Source organism: Pleurodeles waltl, chromosome 11 (genome assembly GCF_031143425.1).
Source record: "Pleurodeles waltl isolate 20211129_DDA chromosome 11, aPleWal1.hap1.20221129, whole genome shotgun sequence".
Lineage (NCBI taxonomy): Eukaryota > Metazoa > Chordata > Amphibia > Caudata > Salamandridae > Pleurodeles > Pleurodeles waltl.
In genome coordinates this window covers 627,373,691-627,394,845 of record NC_090450.1, presented here as the reverse complement: position 1 = coordinate 627,394,845, position 21,155 = coordinate 627,373,691, and positions in this window count along the sequence as shown.

Genomic DNA, 21,155 nt, shown 5'->3' with positions numbered 1-21,155 from the left:
AATGGCGAAAATCGCCGTTTGCGAGGCGCAAATGCCTCTTTGCTATGCAGAAATGCATATTGCGAGTCGGGACCGACTCGCAATATGCATTTCAGAATCGCAAATAGGAAGGGGTGTTCCCTTCCTATTTGCGATTCGGAGTGGAATGCAATACCATTTGCGACCGCATATGCTGTCGCAAAGGGTATCGCAGTTACCATCCACTTCAAGTGGATGGTAACCCACTCGCAAATTGGAATGGGTCCCCATGGGACCCCTTCCAGTTTTTGAATGGACCCAAAACATTTTTTTCAGGGCAGGTAGTGGTCCAAGGGACCACTGCCTGCCCTGAAAAAATACCGAAACTAAAGGTTTCGTTTTTTTTTTAGTGCAGCTCGTTTTCCTTTAAGGAAAACGGGCTACACTTAAAAAAAAAAAAAACTGCTTTATTTAAAGCAGTCACGAACATGGAGGTCTGCTGACGACAGCAGGCCTCCATGTTTGCAAGTGCCTAGACTCGCTATGGGGCCGCAATTTGCGACCCACCTCATGAATATTAATGAGGTGGGTCATTGCGACCCCATAGCGAGTCGCAGACGGTGTCTGAGACACCGTTCTGCATACCAATTTGCGACTTGCAAATTGTGAGTCGCAGGGACTCGCAATTTGCAAGTCGCAAATTGGCATTTTCCTGTATCTGGCCCTAAGTCACTTCTGATTAAATACAAAATAAGAGAATCACAAAAATTAATTTCGTTAAAGCATTTAAGAGCGCTCTGAAAGGAGATGTATATATTGTTGCAACCGATGGGGAGCCTACACCAACCGAGGGTACTCCAGCTTATATAGTCATGGAAGAGAAGGGTGTCGCACCTTGTTTATGGATGAAACAGTGGCGCAAATTAACAGAAAAGGAGGGATGTTTAGCGTTTCCAGAATATGGAACATTCAATATGAGGATTCTTGAAAACTTGAGGTGGATGTTAAGTACACAGAAACCACCTCCGAGACCAGCTCAGTAGGAGGCTTTGGCAATTTGGGATTTGATGGCTCTTAAACATAGACAAGAAAGGTTTCAGAGAAGACTGTGGAGGGCAGAAAAATCTTATGCAGAGGCTAGATGGGATAGCGAGAGCAAAATGTGGAGAAGGGGGATTGTTGATGGGATAAAATTATTCCCAGCAATATAACAGGGTGAAGAGACACAGGGAAAGAAAGCCTCCTGTAAAACCAACAAAGAGTCAGGCAAATCTAAAGAGAATAAAAGATCTTGGGAAGAGGAAGATGATTCAGACGATGAGGAATTTATGGACAGATTATTACATGATCGTCCGCCACCAGATGCGGTGAGCGACAATGCTCCAAGTACTAGCTTGGATCCTGAGAACCAGACGCAGGAAAAGGGAGTTACTGATACGGCACAGACTAGCGATACAGCTTCGATACAGAATGGTGTCAGTGTACCCACTGCACCAGACATACCGATACAGTTGCAGCCTCCACCGCAGATACAGAGAATCTACCCTGACGTCCCAGTGCTTGAGACAACTACGAATTTGATAGTGCCGCCAGCCCCGATATACACGAAGCCAAAGCTAATACAGATTGAATCAACTCAGAAATGAATATCTCAACCACAATCACAGCTAATACCAGGGTACAACCCTGTAGTAGTGCCGGTTCCGGGTACATTGGAACAGACCTATGGAGTTGCTGCTACAAGAAGTCTGGGTCCGGGACAGACACCTGCTGCAATATCGTAACCCATTACTGTCGGTCCACCAGTGCCATTGTATGCACAGGGTAAAACGGGCATGTGTGATCAGGAAGTGATGACTCAGGAGGCGATAAGAGGAGGGTCCATAGGAACTCCACAGATAATGGCCCCCGGGGAACAAGTAATTGAACAGCCTAGGCCCTTAATGGACCTTAGTCCAGTAGGAGCACCTCTCGAAGCAATGCGTCAAGCAGGTTTGGGAGTTTTAACTCCACAAACCATGAGCACGAATACCTCACATTCCCCAATGATGCATGCAGGGAACATTTCACTGCAAGGTTTTACAGTTCAACAGTTAAATGAATGGTTAGAAAAAACTTATACTTCACAGAAAACCGCAGTGGTTACAGTCGAACCAGAGAAAGAAAAACAAGATGAATACTTGAACTTTGTACGACTAGGGGCGGAAGCTGCCGAGTTGGTAGAAGGGACAATGGGAGTAAAAAGATTGGAGTCCTACACAGAGGCAGAATTGAGATACTTATGCCCCAAGATTCCCAAAGAGGTAGGCAAAGTACATCAGAGATTAGCGAACTTAGCAGACAAATACAATATCGATATTGGAAACACTAAACATTTGAAAAGAAGTTACAGATTAGATTTTGATTCAAAGGATTTCGAGCACATGAGATCTGCAGGAATGAAGGCACATTTGAGAGAACTGTTGCAAAGCGCACAAATTTGGGGGGCACTGGAAAAATGGTAAGGCAGATGGGCAAAGAAAAGAGATAAGGGAAAGAGTGACAGCCCAGGGTCTAATCAAGGCAAGATCTCACCTGATTTGAATTCGGTAAAAGTATTATCTATGAAAGAGACAGCTGGTGGTGTTTTAGTTGATGTGCCTTTGACTAGAGGAGATATTCTATCTTTTACTAATGACTATCCCAGATTGAGAGAGAAGCCGATCGAGTGGTATCAACAAACAGATAGGTTTGTGAAACTTGCAAAGTGTCTCTGGGAAGACTTGAACAGCTTGTTTGAGATCATTTTTCCGCCTGATTTGTGGCTCGAGTGCAAGAGAGGTGTTGATTGGCCAACAAAAGAACCAGCAAGGGATAAGGTGACTGGAGCACCTTCTGAAGAGGTGATGAAGTATTATCATAAAGTGATTGAGTTTTTGAAACAAAAGGTTTCGCCGAAAGTGACTGACTGGCAGAAAATCGACCGGACCTCTCAAGAGGTTAAAGAGTCAATACATGCTTATTACGAGAGATTGTTAAAAGCGTTTAAGCACTACAGTGGTACTGAGGCTATTGAACCAAAGGACATGAACCACCTTGTGTTCAGATTCGTCGAAGGATTGAGACAAGAAGTTAGCCAAATGATTAAGAATCATTTGATTTGTTGGCAAGCTAAACCGATTGATGAGGTGTTGCAGTATGCAAAGTACTGTAGTGATGAGATTGAGTTAAAACAGAAAAAGTTGAAGGAAAAGGTGATGGTGATGCAGATAAGGGCTGCACAGGCAGGGATACAGGGAAATGGAGTTCAACAGATGATACAGCAGCAACCGTAAATGAATGGTGTGTTTCAGACCCAACCGAGGGGTCGAGGGTTTGTGAACCGTGGTTCAGACATAAATACTGTTGTAATTCAAAATTACATGCAAGGGGTAAAGAAGATGTCACCATGTCACGCGTGCGGGGGCATGGGGCACTGGAAACGGGAGTGCCCGAATATGGTACAGGATGGTGCAGTTCAGCAGGGCACTTTTTTTTGGACACCAATCCTTTTTACTCAATTGATATCATTGTCTCGTCTTTCATCTGAATTTTAGCGCACTGTAGCATTTACATAGTGCTTCATGCTTCAAAGCATGCAGCAAAGTGCTATTACCTTAATTTATCATTGCAACTTGCTTTTGTTTTTGACACATATCACTTGCTTATTACTTCTATTATGTCTTTCGTCCTCCCTATTGTTTTCAGTTGTGAACTACCTATGTTTCTATCATTGAATGTATTGATTTTTAACAATTGTAGTGTTTTATCCTTCTAATGGGACCTTCTTGCACTAGATTTCATCCTACAGATCAACGTTTTAATCAATTGATTTCCTTTTCCACTATCTTTGCAATCTTCTAAACATATTGATCTTTCTTGATTACTCAGTGTCATTCCTCTTCAATTACCTATTTTTTGTTTTGTTTCCGCTTTTGATTTATATTGTACACCTTGGGCCCGATTCATAAAGTGCATTTTTTTGTATGGTAAATAGTACTAAAATGCAATCGAAAAACCTACAAGTGGAAATCTGCACCTGTACTATCATTTCTGTGAAGAGATCCTCACACATATAGTTTAACTTCTCAGAAAGAAATGTGGGAGGCACTAGAGGAAGTGGCAGGAAAATAGGGAATACTTACTGCAAAATGGAATGGGTCTAGATAGGAATACGGAGAAGTTTAATGAGGGCTATGGAGGGGTTAAGGGAGGGAAGGCACACTTCCACAAAAGAGTAAGGCCATTGCTTTTCACCAACTACTGCCAAAAAGGACCCATAACAGTAGTAATTATACTGCAGCTGAGCTCTTGAGTCCAGCTCCACATGTGGCCAACCATTGATATTTCAACACTATTTATTTAAAATAATGGAATAAGGAGCTAAAACAGAACCCTACAGGAAATAATGTCAAAATAATTTATACTATGTCAACTTTTTGAAAAGATATCAACATTTAATTTGATATTACAAATCAAAACAATAAACACTACTTACTATAAAACAATAATTAGATTGGTGTTATTTAAATCTATGCAACACTTTTAAAAAATTTAATACGTAATAAACAAAACCATTTCACTTTAGGAACTTTAAAAAAAATCTTACAAAAATTAATTTTAGTCTAATATATTTAAATTAATTTAATATTTAATTAAAAAGAAATTAATAGTGCAGCAGAATTTTTATTTTGTTCAGCATTTAAGGGGACCACATAAAATGAATGTAAATTATTAGTCCCACAAAAATATTTTTACTATTTTTTAATGTTTAAAAAATGTTTTACATTTTCCCCATACTTTACTGTAAGAAACTAGGTTACTAGTTGAGGGGTGAACCCAACTTGAGCAATAACCACAATCCTTGTCAGGCAGCAAACCCTATATTAATGTTTGCTCATGTAGCTTAGCAAAAGAAGGCCGGCTTAACTTAGAGGCACTGTGTGAAGTATTAATGGAGCACTTCAAAGAGTAATAAAGAGAAAAAAATAAAATAAATCCAATGCCTATTTAGAAAAATAGCATAAATCTTAAATCAATTATATAAAGCCAAAACATCAAAAATCCAACAAGTAAAACCGGAGATATGCAACTTTAAAGACTTAACTGAAAAGAGTGTCTAAAAGCACAAAGCATCAACTGTGGGTATCTGGTCATGCCAGACCAAGTCAAAGTCACAAGTTCAGGGCGATCATGGTGGAGTGCAGGCCAGCTACAGGGACCCAGTTAGACCCCTCAACAGAGTACCTTAAATCCTGGTTGTGAAGAGATGTGAAATCCTGTGTCAAGGATGCATTGCCCAGAAGCAATTCCTAGGAGCTGCGAAGCTACGATGCGAGGTCCTGCATCATGGAGGATGTCATCAACAAAGGGCTTGTGATGCAAAATCCTGCATCGAGATTTATCATGCACTGGCTGGTTCCGAAGAAGCTGCAGGGCATGCGATGCGGAGTCCTGCATCGTCTTTGAGTATGATATCAATAAGGTGCTTGCGATGCGAAGGGCCTGTGTCTAAGATGCGTTGGGAAGTGTGGTTGCTGGTGATGCGAAATCCCACACCAGAGATGAACCATGCAGAGGTCCCAATGCAGAGTTTGGTGAGGCAATGTGTCACCCAGTGGCTTTGATGCAGAGTCGGCAGTGCATTTTGTTGCCTCTTCGATGAGTCAGTTCTGCTGCAACCACAGCTGGGCTAACAGTGCACTTTCAGGTCCACTTCCAACTGTCTGGGACTGGGGTGGCACCACTTGGGAAGGCAGGACTCACAGCTGACAGAGTCCAGGTGCCGTGTAGAAGAATAAGCAAGCCTGTTCTGTTCCTGAGGCTTTTGATCAGGGGGGTTGCTAACTTGCCTTTGTAGTCATTCTGCTGTCCCTGGGTTCAAGATTCAAGTCCATTCCTTCACTCAGGCAGCATGGCAGCAAGGCAGCAGGCAGCAGGGCAGCAGAGTGGCAATCCTTCTTGCAGAGCAGCACAGCAGTCCTTCATCCGAGTTTCCCCACAGGTCCAGATCTGTACTGAAGAGTTGGAATTGAAGGTCTTGTATTTATACCTGGTGCTCACTTCAAAGTAGAAAGGTTTCTAGGGGTTTACACCCCCTCCCCCCCGGGATGCCTGGCATCTCTTTCCTCCGGAGCCTGGCTCCAGCTTGTCTCGAGTCACAAACGACCATTTTCAGACTCTCTGTGTGAGTGATTAGGCAGAGCCTTTGTGATGAGCAAGTGTGGTAGGTAAAAGCTAGTGGGGCAAGTGTACATTGGCCTGATAACTGGAGTTAGTAAAGCAGTGTCCATTTTGCTTTACATTCAAGTCACTCTCTTAGTTCCCAACACCAGCCACATTTTACCCTCCCAGGTGAGTAAACGTCCGTTTGGAGTTCACTAACAAATGCACTAGGGAAAGTGGACACTGGGCTGGTGACTGGAGTTAGCAAAACAGGGCCCACTGGGCTTTACATTCAGGTCACTCCCGTTAGTTCCTAAAGCTAGACAAATAATATCCTTCCAGGGAAGTAAACATCCTTTGTGAGTTAAAGAACAAGGGTAGTTGGATAAGTGTGCACTGGGCTTGTGTTTTGAATAAGTGAGACAGGGCCTCCTGCCCTTAGCAGTCATGTCACTCCCTCAACTCCATACACTTGAGAAATGTCATCCTCCAGGTGAGTACACTTTTTTGTGATTTCCCAAACAAGAGTCTATGGAGAAGAGGACACTGGACTGGTGATTGGAGTGACAGTAAGAGACCCAACTGTGGGTTACAGTCATTTAATCCCTTGTACTAAATACACTGTACAAATGGTATCCTCACAGGTCAGTGCATTTCAATTGTGGGTTAAGACACAGGTGTCATTGGACAAGAGGATAGTGTGGTGGTGTTTTGTTTTCCCAAAACAGGGTTTTCTGGCATTAGCAGTCAGGTCGCTCCCTGTACTACACACACTTTACAAATGGTTTCCTCACAGATGAGTACACTTCAATAGAGAGTTAAGAGACAGGGGTCTGTTGAGGAGAGAACACTTGTCTGGTGTTTGGAGTTGGAGGAACAGTGGCTGCAGACCTGTCACTCTCGCTACTCCCCACTACTTGACAAATGTTACCCCACAGGTGAGTTAACCCCATTTTGAAATTGACAAACAGTGGTCTTTGAGGGAGGGAACACTTTTCTGGTGTTTGGAGTTACAGATACAGGGACGCCTGCTGTGAGTTGCAGTCATGTCGCTCACTCTAGTACACAAACTTGACCAATGTTCTCCCCCTAGTGAGCACAGTTCAATTGGGAGTCCAATAACAGATGTTTTTGTGCAAGTGACCACTGGTCTCGTTTTTGGAGTTACAGAAACACTGCTGCTGTGAGTTATAATCATGTCAGTCCCTGTACTGCATCCATTATACAAATGTTATGCTCCCAGGTGAGTACACCACTTCAATTGGGATTTGACAAACAGGGTGACTTTGGGGCAGAGGACACTGGACTGGCTGAGTGGAATAACGGTAACAGAGCTTCCTGGCCCTAGCAGTCCTGTCAGTCACTGTACTACCCCCACGGTACAAATGTTTTCCTCCCAGGTGAGTACACTTCAACAGAGAGTTGAGACAAGAGAACACTGTGTTGGTGTTTGGTTTTGTAGGAACAGGGCCTCCTGGAGGTTTTTGTGCTGTCAGTCCATGTACTACACCCAGTCTAGTGATGTTATCCTCCCAGGTTAGTGCACTTCAATTGGGAGTTGACAAACAGGGGTCTTTGGGGCAGAGAACACTAGGCTGGTGAGTGGAGCCACAGTGAAGGTGGCACAAGCTGGACAGTGAGAATGCATGACATTAAGGCCCGTATTTATACTTTTTTTAGCGCCGCATTTGCGCCGCTTTTTGACGCAAAACGGCGCAAACCTACAAAATACAATGGAATTTTGCAAGTTTGCGCCGTTTTTGCGTCAAAAAACGACGCAAATGCGGCGCAAAAAAAGTATAAATACGGGCCTAAATTTTGGTGTCATTTTTCTTGTTGTGACTTACCAGACTCGATTCCCACATGTATTCCTGTCAAGCTCTCAGGCTGGCTAAGACCTTCTCCTCCCAGGGAAAGAGATGTAATGGGGCATGTGAGGGCCACCGTCAGTCTTTTTGGCCTGCAGACACTGCCTAAAGACCAGGGAATGGACTTTGTCCCTGAGGTCGTTCCACCTCTTCCTGATGTCCTCCTTTGTGTGCAGGGTGCTGACTACAGAATTCACTCTGTCGACTACCCTGTCCCACATTTCCATTTTCCTACTGAGAGTAGTGCGCTGGATGTATGCTCCAAACAGTTGTGGCTCTACTATTATCATTTCATCCACCATGACTCTTAACTCTTCATCTGTCAAATGAGGATTTCTGGAATGTGACATGGTGGGAAATAAATATAGAGGAGTGACAGTGACTTACTAAGAGGGGTAGTGCAAAAGGGTGTGAGTGGACAAAAGTGGGTGCAGGGTGTTCAGAGGATTGGTGATAAAAAGGGGTGACTAATCTATGTTATCTACTGAAAAGAGTTGCTCTGGCTTCCATGTTTGGCATTGGTGATGCAGAGGATTGTGGTGTGTGAAGGGGTGTGTTTTATAGTGCCTTGCAGGAGTGTTAGTTGTGTTGTTTTTAAATTCTTCCAATATGCTGTTGTGTATTACTTTGGTGACAGCGGACCACCATGGTTCGGACCAACATTGGCAGACCACCATAGGTGCCTGCTACTGTGGCTTTGGACTTGTAATATGGTCAGTGGTTTGTTCGAGGGGCTGTCGGTGCTGAATGTCGGACCGCCTATTTCCAGGCCTTTGCGCCGCTACAAGTCTGGCTTTTTTGGTTGTTGGGTCCTGCCTGTATAACTTGTACTATGGCAGTATGTGAGACTGCCAACATGGTGGTCTTTTTGGGACCTCCAACATAGCAGTCCAGCAGTCCAACCATCAAACTCATAATGAGGCCCAAGGTCTTTTGGTGCTTTTGAACAAAGAACCTGAGTACAGCATGGCTAGTAAGAGAAGGGACAGTTGTTGTGAGAAAATCAAGGTCTACGGATATTTACAGAACTTAAGATATGATTCTTTACTGAAATTTTGGAGGAGAGGCTTTCATTTAAAGACTGCCTAACTGCTAAGGATTCTTGCCTCTGATGTTGCGATCTTTTTTGATATTTTGTGCAAATCCTGCTTAAGCCTTTTATATCTTCTTTCGCAAAAACATATCTACGCCAAATTAGCGCTATTTTTCCCTCTTTGTTTAGGATTATACACTTATGGATTCCTTGAGAGACAGGAGAGAAAACAACCAAAATGTGGCAATTCTTTTTTAATTACGAGAAAAGCGCTGTGCAAGAAAGTGCATGTTTTTGTCAAAAAGTTACATAAATAAAAGTTCTACTATTCTATGTATGCACTCTTCCCAGTACTCATTTCAGAGTTCATATGCACCCCCCAACTACATGGTGGGAGGGTCTATCTCTTCAAGGTCATTACTGCTAGGATCCAAAAATATCCTACTGTCCACCAATCAGACATGTTTCCTAATCAAAGAACTACACCATTTGTGAAGTGGGTCTATATGAAAATATCTATATTTTCCTTCAAATTGTAATGATTCTAAAGAATTAGGTAACATTTTAACATCAGAAATTTTGGAAAACTAGAAACCCATTTGGGACTCAGATGGTGAAACGTGTGTCAATATTACTGTGTCTACATACTTAGAATATCATGCAGACATCACAAATATGCCCAAAAGCACCCAAAATCCTCATATTGTCCACACTGGTAGATTATTGCAGTATTTAAGCCTGAGATCGACAGAAACCCATGGAACCTTAACATGCCTGGGCTTTTCTGAAAACTAGACATCTAAAGAAAACCAGGGTGGTAAGGCTTTCACTAAACCCTGTATGTTTTATTGCCCACAATGTCTTGCAAATGCAATATGCACGCCTAAAAGTTACAGTTTCCTCACACTTTCCATGGAGATGATGCAGTATTGGGCAGGAGATTGGCCGACACTATGGGAAATCTGCTAGTCCCAAAAATCTCTGCAAACTAAACAACTAGGGCTTTTTAGGAGGGCGTGGCATGCATGGATCTCACCACTGTTTCCCACCCAGAATGCACCTTAAATGTTAAAGTAAACATTGAAAACAGTACCTTAAATTGTGGGTTGGCTCATTGTACTGGACAGGAACCTTGCAAAAATGTTAACTGTGCGATGTCAAAGTGGGTTTCACATGTTTTAGTTGTGGTCTGTTTCTGTTACCTGTGATAGACCCACCTACACATATGAAGTACTGTTTTTCTTGAACAATGTGGGAATATAGGATTAAACAATAACTAGCTTTGGTTGGAAGTCACACGATTTCTGTCACATAAGTGTGTGCAAAATTTCATTTTTGACCCATACTTTGAATTTTGTAGTGTGTTTGAGGAGAGAAAATCAAGCCACACCACCCACAATTCCTATGGGTCTCATGTTTTTAAAATGCAAAGGATTTATATTGTTTTCTCACAGGTGACTGACAAATGTTGTAGCCACCCAACATGGAAAGTGAGAGAAACTTCAATGCTCTTAGGCACAGTTTTTACGTTCACTGACCATTTTGGGTAAGGCAGCATGCTGAAACCTATGCTTACCATACCACACTAGATTTTCCTGGTGTCTAAGTTTTATAAGTGTCCAAGGTTGGTAGCGTTCCCTGAGTGCCAGACAACCCTCTACCTGTATTCAGCAGAGATACCCCACGCCTAATGAGGGTAACATGGGCAGTTTCATGCATAGTTTTAATGTTTGCTGGGAATTCCTGGATACAGATGCACAAAACCCACACAACCTTGGATTACCTGCGTCTCTAGGTTTAAAAAATGCCCAGGCCTGGTAGGCTTTTCTGGTTAGCACCCGACCTAGAGCCCAAACACTGCAATCATTGTCAATGGCAACTGAGAGGAAATTGGGATTTCTTTAGGCATAGTTTTAAAATATGGGCCAGCAGAGAGAGGTTAAACCCTTCCCAAAAGGGCTGAAAGGCTGTCTAGGGGTTAGTGGTGTGGTGGCAGCTGAATCTTAGCATGAGTCAGCTCTCCCACCCCATACTTTTATTCTACATTTTCACCTTGGCGTTCTAGGGAGCTTTTCACAACCTTAGGAGAAAATAGGGAGCAAATATCTTGCTGGAAGTGGAATGTTATCTGCATGTTAATCTGGTATGTTTCAATTCCCTGAACTCTTGACAGCATGCATGCCAGATATCCTGACTTTTATTTATTTCCTTGCATCAAACAAATCTAAGCACGCATGCAGAGGTCTAGTCCTGCCCCTAACTATGAAAGGTCTTGAACCTGTTCAGCGACTTGAAGGAACACACCAAACATGCCTTCTTTGTGGAGAGAGTGTCACTGTCCCTTTCCTGGCTATGGTGCATACAAGGGTGTTGGTGTCATACCTCGTTTTGCAAGATTAATAGTGCAGACAGCCAATTTAACTGTATCATTGTGAGTGAAGCCTACCAACCACTTCTGTATAACATTCTACTGTTATGAGTATGTCCAATGTGTAGTAAATGTGCAGAGGTAAAGCTGTGTGTGTGAGTGAGTAGAGTATAAGTGTTGAAGCCAGAGAGATCCATTTTGGACACCCCTGGCTGGCATAGCATACACTGGAGTATTGGGGTCATTCCCCTGACAGTAGAAGTGTGTTGCCAGCATTTCTGTGAATGGTGGATATATATACACTAAAGTGAAGAGGATGGATAGAGAGCTACTCTTAGGAATTCCATGCAGACTTTTGTTATCAATGTGCTTCTTATTAGTTATCTCTGATCACTGCACTTTGTAGGAGTGAGATTTGGTACCTCAGTTTCTGTTGTGTAATGTAAGGAATTTCTAAGGTCATACCTGCTCTATGCTTCCAAATAATTACTGCTTCAGGTGGGCTCAATACAGCCAGATGCAGAAGGGTGCACAAAGTCATTGCCCTTATCAAGGATATGCCTACCATCTGGACTCGGGCAGAGTTGAAACTGCAATATGATGATATTAGCCTGATTGGGACTCTAGCTGTCTAGTTGATCCGGTCAGTCATTACAATGATATCAGCCCAACCCAGAGCAATAACTACCTGCTTTGTCTAGGTAGGGCTGCAACTGGAACTACAATAGCCCGCCTAGGACTGCCTCTGCATTCCATGCACTTGGGACGCTGCACTGAAAAAACTGAGCAGGTCAGCTGTGTCTGGTTTATAGGATGGCCCCTGAGATTACACTTTCTGACAGCAGCTCACCTGCAGGAAGGATTCCAAAGGACCTGATAAGCTCCAGCGAGCATCACAAACTGCTGCAAATCCACTATACCACCAGCAATAAGAAACTTAATAACAAAGTCAGCATGTGAATTAGAGACTGTGTCTGTGCCTGATTCATGCCTTTGCCATCACTATAAGGTATAGCGACTATTTCGAGAGTCACACATGGTGAGTGGGTGTAAAAGATAAAAGGGAGAATCAGTGGGTGTAAAAGATAAGTTCTGCTCTAAACATTGTAGTTATTGTGTCAGTTGGTGGATGATTGAGTTCTGTCCTTGGTTAACTTCACGTTACCTCCCTGAGAAGCCTTTGCCTGCTCGCATTTATCTGAGTTAAGCATAGAAGGGCTTATGCTTTGCCCAGTTTGCAGAACCATAGGACACCAGTGGCCACCACCATGGTTGGGTACCAGTAGCCCATGTCTGCATTATGACACCCTCTCCCCCAAACAGTGTCTGACAACCTCAATCTACCCCTGGGGCAGAAGTGATGTATAGTGATGTAAAAGTGATGTATAGAATTAATTGCAATTAATGTATATATGTTTTAATAAAAAGTTATTTTTTAAATTCAAAACAGGTTAATAAAATATTGTATATTTAAATAATAAATATATTCTACTGTTATTTGAATTTAAATGTCTCTATATACATATATTTATAACTATTTTAACTAATAAATTATTGACTTAACCATTACATAATTTAATTGAATATAATGTGATATTATTTTCTATGAGGTTTTATTTTAAGTCCCTATCTGCAAAGTGTAGATTACTACAAAATTGCAGTTTGTGAATAATGAAATGTAACAAACGTCATCAAAAGTGTAAACTTGCTTAAAAGTTAGTTTGTAAATCAGGCCCTTTGTGTTTCATCACTGTCTTCCTAAAGAACCATAAACTCAAACAGATGATTTCAGAGACTGCTTAATTCTTTGAATTGTTGTTTCCAGTGGAAGGTATTGGCCCCTCAAAAAAGGAGATTCAAATGGGCCAAAGACGTAAAGAAAGTTGCAAACATAACCGCAGACACTTTGAAAAGCGTTAACTTTGAGCTTATTGCCCAAAGAATTGTCACATTACAGAACTTAGATTTTCTTATTGAAGTAAAGGGTGGTATTTGTGTATTTGTGGGAACTTGTGTTGCCTGTATGTTTCTTGTAATGAAATTAAGTTCATCCTCAAGCTGAAAGTATCTGTAATCAAGTTAAAAACATGCACACTTTTGATAACGGTTTTGAATACTGGGACTTGTGGTCATGGTTGATGTGATAAGTTGGCAGATGGATAATACAATTATTAAAATTTGGTATAATTCCAGTTGTTATTCCGTTTGCCTTTGTTTTCTGAGTTGAATGTTAAGGGTCCTAACAAAAGATGTTACCTGGACTGAGTCCTTGTTTTCTTCTTCTGTTTCCCTTTCAGTACTTCTGTGGATGAAGGAATAGCTTGTGTTCATTCAACTGTAATTAAGGGCGCAAAGTGAAGTATGACAATTAACTGATACAATTAATATACAGTACCTATAGATGAATAAAGGCTACACAAAGTGCAAAAGGGGAGATTTGTAAATGCACAATTATACTAAAATTTAGTATATAACTTGATGTAGCCATCTTTGTTAGGCTACTAACCAGAAACCATTTCCTCATAGTGGGTTTGTGTTTTGGCACCAGCAGTATGAATACTGAAAGCATCTTTGTTGTTGGAGCCTTATTCCAAGTAGATACTTTTGAAGCCAATGGCTTGAAGTTTTCCTTTTTCAAATGAACTCACGTTTGCATCTGCTTGTTGAAAGAATGAAACCTTGACCCACGTGGTCTTTCTATAGAAACTTTTCTAGAGCATTATAAATGTATTTACCGCACTCCCCTTAGGAGCTCCTAAACTAGAGAGACTTGTGCCCAATTCTTCTATGATTAGAGCTGCTTCATATCAAATATATTTTGCACGCTCAAAGTAAACGGAGAGTTGTTACGTTGTTATAACAATTTCAGACTCCGTGGCCACATCAGGCATGAACTAATAGATAAAGTAAAGTCCAGCTGAAATGTCTTAAAATAAACAACATTTCACCACATTTACCTTTATTCACTGAAAGGAGCTGTGGCTTGAACCATATTGAATTTTTCAGAGTTGCCCTTATACCATTAACTAACCGTGGTTGTCATGTTCATCCAAGTGGCTTCCCTAACACTTTGCTTCATCCCTGGAAGCTTTCATTTGTTTGTCAGATGCATGCTGCATTGCAGAGGACTGCATAACAGCTATGCTCATGCACAACATGCACTGTATGTTGCATGTCACATTGTGCTACCATAACCCACAGCCTTAGATCCACAAGTGTGCCAATACATTGTATAGGTATGCTGACACAGTGATGTACACAGTGACAGACTGAATGGGGGGCGTTCAAATCCAGCAACATCCAGAGACCCATAGAGCATCCTACTAGGCACGTAGCCTCCAGGTAGGCAATTGCTATTCAATTCCATTGATTTTTGCTCATCTTTGCAGTAAAGGAAAGAAGTGACCCAAGCTGTGAATGTGCCTTTGGAGAGACTAGGCTGGCTGACGTGCTAACTATTGTGGTAATTCTTCTCCCCTGCACATTGTAAATGTCAACATCTAGGTACACTTTGTTTTAATAAACATGTTATTTCTATTACATTTGATGGTGAATTTATATTCGTTTTTGAGTACAAATGTTTGACACATAAAAGCAACACTATTTCTACCGTGATTAAACCGTGCTTGGCTGGCTGAGGGTAATAGAACACAAGCGGCAGAGGAAAGTACATCTGGTTACGGATTACAACACAACCCCCGAAAGCTCAATCGTTAAACTTTAAAATAAAATACTGACAGTTATGTGAGGCCATACCTTCTTAAATGTAACTTTGCATGCTGTACGTTTCTCTGAAACACTGACAAAGTGCACTGGATGATTTTTTACGAAATATAAACACATAGCAGATGGTGTGAATAGCACACTGCAGGAAACCAACCGACGTCCTACTCCGGTGACAGTCCACCGAAGTCCTAAACTATATACTTTTCACAAAATTATTTTAAAAAAAAACACAATTGCTTAGGTTTGTGACTTTGACGTCAATGTTTTCAACAAATGTTTACATTCCACCACTGGTATTTTTAAATTCAGAACATAGTAAACAAAAATAGTGTTTTTTATCAATATTTCCTCTTAAGAAATACTATAGAAGTAGAACACAGTTTCTGTAATTATTGCTTTCTATCCCTCAATCTAGGTTCGAACATGTTCAAACTAGGTTCAGCTGTGCTTATATTTAAAGATGTTCACATAATGTAAGAAAAAATTAATTGCTTAATGCCTCTGTTTTAGTGTATAGAGCTTACCATGTTTCTGGTAAGTAGCTGTCTTGTACGTATCAATATTATTGAGGTCACAGCACTCCTTTGATACAAAAGGAAATGAGCCCTTTTCAGATAAAAGGAAAATGTTAGGTGTCTGTCACTCCTCCTCAAGTGCATTATTCTCTTTCTTAGGAGGGTTGGGATTAAGGCGCACCTGTCCGAGAATTTCTTTTCTGTAGGTGACCATAAAATGGAGCTTTGTCCTTCTACCCCAAAATCAGTAAACACACACTGTGGGAGTTATTTTTCTGCATGACATATTTAGTATGCATCATTCATCTGTAAATAATATGTATCAGAACTATGCTAATTATATGCAACCCTGCAGTTATTATGCAAGCTATTGCAAATTATAGCTACTCCCCATCATAGTTCCTTACATTTCCCTGAACTATTGGTTTATTTCCTGCCTAAATTGTCTAAAATGTTGTTTGGCCGTTTAACTTTTAAATGTATTTTTGACTATATTTCACACCAAGCCATGTATAGTTCATTCACGTATGTTATGCCGTTGAGAGAGCGTAGTTTAAATATTACATATATTAGATGTGAAATGCTTATATAAATACCTAACAATGCTGCATATAAAAACGATCATAAAATATTATTTACTTAAATGTATTCTCAACATGATTATAAGTGTGAAGTTACTATTGTGCACATAAACTAATGTCAACTGTAAGAAATAATTGCTTGCATTATGATTAATTGAATATGTTAACACCTACGAAGATTGCATTTGTATTAGAACCCATAGGCCTTAAGTTAGCGTGAGTTGAAGTTTTAGCCGTGTAGCTCTCATATTAAAGCATATTTTTCTGTTTTCCAGTGTGCTGACTCGTAAAAGGCCATAACCCAGCATGTGCTCTTTTCCTCTGTTTTATGTTGCAAGATTTGCCCTGTTCCCATCCGCATGCTAGATGCCTTAGTATAAGTTTTATACGTTTTGCAACAAAAGTAGAAATATTCAAGGACATTTAACCATGGAAAAGAGAACTTTTGACCTGAAGAACGTGCCAAGGCAATGACATCCTCTGGATGTGCCACCTACGAAGACGTCAATTATGAAGACCAATCAAAGCATTATAAATTATCGTGGGGTGACAATTTGGATTACCTAATGTATAATTTGATAGGCTAAAGATAGTGGGGTATAGCGAATATCCAAAAGAATTTTGGGGGAATGTATTATGAAAAAGGGATAAAAACTCATGACACAGAAGAGTCGTTAAAATTAGGTAGGGAATGATATCGATTGCATCCAGAAACTCTGTCACTCTGTTTGGTGATTTGAGACTTAGACAAAACCATCTTCATCCATAGACTGCCCCTTTACACTTCTCCTCCTTATGACGGAAGTGTCCCCTGTCCCTTAGATGAAATAAACTGTTGGCGATCTAACTGATGTCCTGAAGACGAAGACTGATCCTGTATGCTGACTTATTCCGAGGAGGGTAATTATGACAATGCTATTGTAATTTGTCTGTTTGCTTTTCCTTTCTAGGTACCAACTGCTGTATTTTTGGATAGAGACCTTAGTCAGATGTTTTCCAAATTTATGTTCAAAATTATTTTGCATGAAGTCCAACATGCTGATGCTAATCAGTGGTTAGGCAAGGTGATCACTTTGACTGACGCAAATAGACGTGACTGACATTGTGCTATGCTGAACTGAGACGTATATGATATTCTATGCACTCTGATCTATGCATATCTTATGTTGGTGCTCTTATGTTTGTGATCTTTGCATTATTGAAGTCTTATCATAGCTGTCGTGTTGTGACTTTGCTCTTATGCTACTTGGTTTTGAGATTGACATTTCTATTATTAGATTGTAATCAATAGGGAATAAAATTCACAAAACTCCAATAAAGGTGTGGTTATTCATGGCTGAAAGGTCATGGTTGCGCAGACAGTTTAATAAATGTCTTTATCCAAAGTAAAGTATATTGTGGTGATATATGTTGATAACGTCATTGATATATTGCTTGACATATTGATCAGTTACCTCGTTCTACGGTGTCTCACCACTGGGTCAAAAGATTCATCGGCCTAAAACGAGTCCTAATGTGTATAAAATTGACATAAAGGGACGCGTTAACAGTTCTGGTAGCAGAGCGACGGTTTGGCCCTTGGGGGACCTAGGACGGAGATTCATTGTTTAATTTGTTTTTCTGTGATAATGCAAATTGGAGATATGATGGGTTTCTAAGTTCACCATCACTTTCCCGGGATCTCGGAGCCTGCCTGAATAAGTTGGGAATGTTCTCGGCGCCATAGTGTATGTGGTTAGGGTCTCTGCGCTTGCTTAAGCTTACGCATTTTGCAGGTGATTGTGAAGATTTGTGTGTATTTAGGCCAAACTAAGGGTTGTTTAGTAGGAGTAGGCGTACTCCGCAGTATGAGAGTAGGGAAGTCGGCGTACTTCATATGAGTGTGGCGCTTGGTGCTCAAAAATTTTCCACGTGGTTGGTCGTTGTGTACGGACCTGGGAAGGTCTAAGACTCCGGAGTATGAAGACAAATGTGGTTTATGTTGTAATCTGTGTGGTTTAATAGGTCAATCGGGCGTGGTTGACAAGTCAAGTTTGAGTCATAATGTGTGTTTGAAATCTCCGATGGAGATTTGACAAATTCTAAAGTTCACTAGAAGGAGTCATTGACAAGTCGAGAGTAGAATTTGCGGGTCAAATTCTGCTTGCGTATGCGGGAACTGATAAGGAGAGAGTAGCGGCCGAGGCTTCAAGTGAAATCTCTGTAAAGTTCTGAAGCGAATGTGATACCCTTCCTGTAGTAAACCAGCAGATTTGTGTTGTCATTTAAAGTGCTCGCAATAATTGCATTAGTTTATGTGAGATTGTATAGGTTCAGTGAGGAGCGGATGAACCGCAAGACTTTGTCAGCTGCAGTGTGTGTGAGTGTGACGTCAGTGGTGCCGCGCTGAGATAGGTCGCTTGACGAGAGGGGTCGTGCACGGATTGGCTGCCGGCCGTGAGAGGCAATAGATTGAGAAGGGCGGGTGAAGAGTGTCCTGGGAACTAAGGGCCAGATGTAGCAAAGGATTTGCGCGTCGCAAACGGCAAAAATCGCCGTTTGCGAGGCGCAAATGCCTCTTTGCTATGCAGAAATGCATATTGCGAGTCGGGACCGACTCGCAATATGCATTTCAGAATCGCAAATAGGAAGGGGTGTTCCCTTCCTATTTGCGATTCGGAGTGGAATGCAATACCATTTGCAACCGCATATGCTGTCGCAAAGGGTATCGCAGTTACCATCCACTTCAAGTGGATGGTAACCCACTCGCAAATTGGAATGGGTCCCCATGGGACCCCTTCCAGTTTTTGAATGGACCCAAAAAAAAATTTTCAGGGCAGGTAGTGGTCCAAGGGACCACTGCCTGCCCTGAAAAAATACCGAAACTAAAGGTTTCGTTTTTTTTTTAGTGCAGCTCGTTTTCCTTTAAGGAAAACGGGCTACACTTAAAAAAAAAAAAAGCTTTATTTAAAGCAGTCACGAACATGGAGGTCTGCTGACGACAGCAGGCCTCCATGTTTGCGAGTGCCTAGACTCGCTATGGGGCCGAAATTTGCGACCCACCTCATGAATATTAATGAGGTGGGTCATTGCGAACCCATAGCGAGTCGCAGACGGTGTCTGAGACACCGTTCTGCATACCAATTTGCGACTTGCAAATTGTGAGTCGCAGGGACTCGCAATTTGCAAGTCGCAAATTGGCATTTTCCTGCATCTGGCCCTAAGTCACTTCTGATTAAATACAAAATAAGAGAATCACAAAAATTAATTTAGTTAAAGCATTTAAGAGAGCTCTGAAAGGAGATGTATATATTGTTGCAACCGATGGGGAGCCTACACCAACCGAGGGTACTCCAGCTTATATAGTCATGGAAGAGAAGGGTGTTGCACCTTGTTTATGGATGAAACAGTGGCGCAAATTAACAGAAAAGGAGGGATGTTTAGCGTTTCCAGAATATGGAACATTCAATATGAGGATTCTTGAAAACTTGAGGTGGATGTTAAGTACACAGAAACCACCTCCGAGACCAGCTCCGTAGGAGGCTTTGGCAATTTGGGATTTGATGGCTCTTAAACATAGACAAGAAAGGTTTCAGAGAAGACTGCGGAGGGCAGAAAAATCTTATGCAGAGGCTAGATGGGATAGTGAGAGCAAAATGTGGAGAAGGGGGATTGTTGATGGGATAAAATTATTCCCAGCAATATAACAGGGTGAAGAGACACAGGGAAAGAAAGCCTCCTGTAAAACCAACAAAGAGTCAGGCAAATCTAAAGAGAATAAAAGATCTTGGGAAGAGGAAGATGATTCAGACGATGAGGAATTTATGGACAGATTATTACATGATCGTCCGCCACCAGATGCGTTGAGCGACAATGCTCCAAGTACTAGCTTGGATCCTGAGAACCAGACGCAGGAAAAGGGAGTTACTGATACGGCACAGACTAGCGATACAGCTTCGATACAGAATGGTGTCAGTGTACCCACTGCACCAGACATACCGATACAGTTGCAGCCTCCACCGCAGATACAGAGAATCTACCCTGACGTCCCAGTGCTTGAGACAACTACGAATTTGATAGTGCCGCCAGCCCCGATATACACAAAGCCAAAGCTAATACAGATTGAATCAACTCAGAAATGAATATCTCAACCACAATCACAGCTGATACCAGGGTACAACCCTGTAGTAGTGCCGGTTCCGGGTACATTGGAACAGACCTATGGAGTTGCTGCTCCAAGAAGTCTGGGTCCGGGACAGACACCTGCTGCAATATCGTAACCCATTACTGTCGGTCCACCAGTGCCATTGTATGCACAGGGTAAAACGGGCATGTGTGATCAGGAAGTGATGACTCAGGAGGCGATAAGAGGAGGGTCCATAGGAACTCCACAGATAATGGCCCCCGGGGAACAAGTAATTGAACAGCCTAGGCCCTTAATGGACCTTAGTCCAGTAGGATCACCTCTCGAAGCAATGCGTCAAGCAGGTTTGGGAGTTTTAACTCCACAAACCATGAGCACGAATACCTCACATTCCCCAATGATGCATGCAGGGAACATTTCACTGCAAGGTTTTACAGTTCAACAGTTAAATGAATGGTTAGAAAAAACGTATACTTCACAGAAAACCGCAGTGGTTACAGTCGAACCAGAGAAAGAAAAACAAGATGAATACTTGAACTTTGTACGACTAGGGGCGGAAGCTGGCGAGTTGGTAGAAGGGACAATGGGAGTAAAAAGATTGGAGTCCTACACAGAGGCAGAACTGAGATACTTATGCCCCAAGATTACCAAAGAGGTAGGCAAAGTACATCAGAGATTAGCGAACTTAGCAGACAAATACAATATCGATATTGGAAACACTAAACATTTGAAAAGAAGTTACAGATTAGATTTTGATTCAAAGGATTTCGAGCACATGAGATCTGCAGGAATGAAGGCAC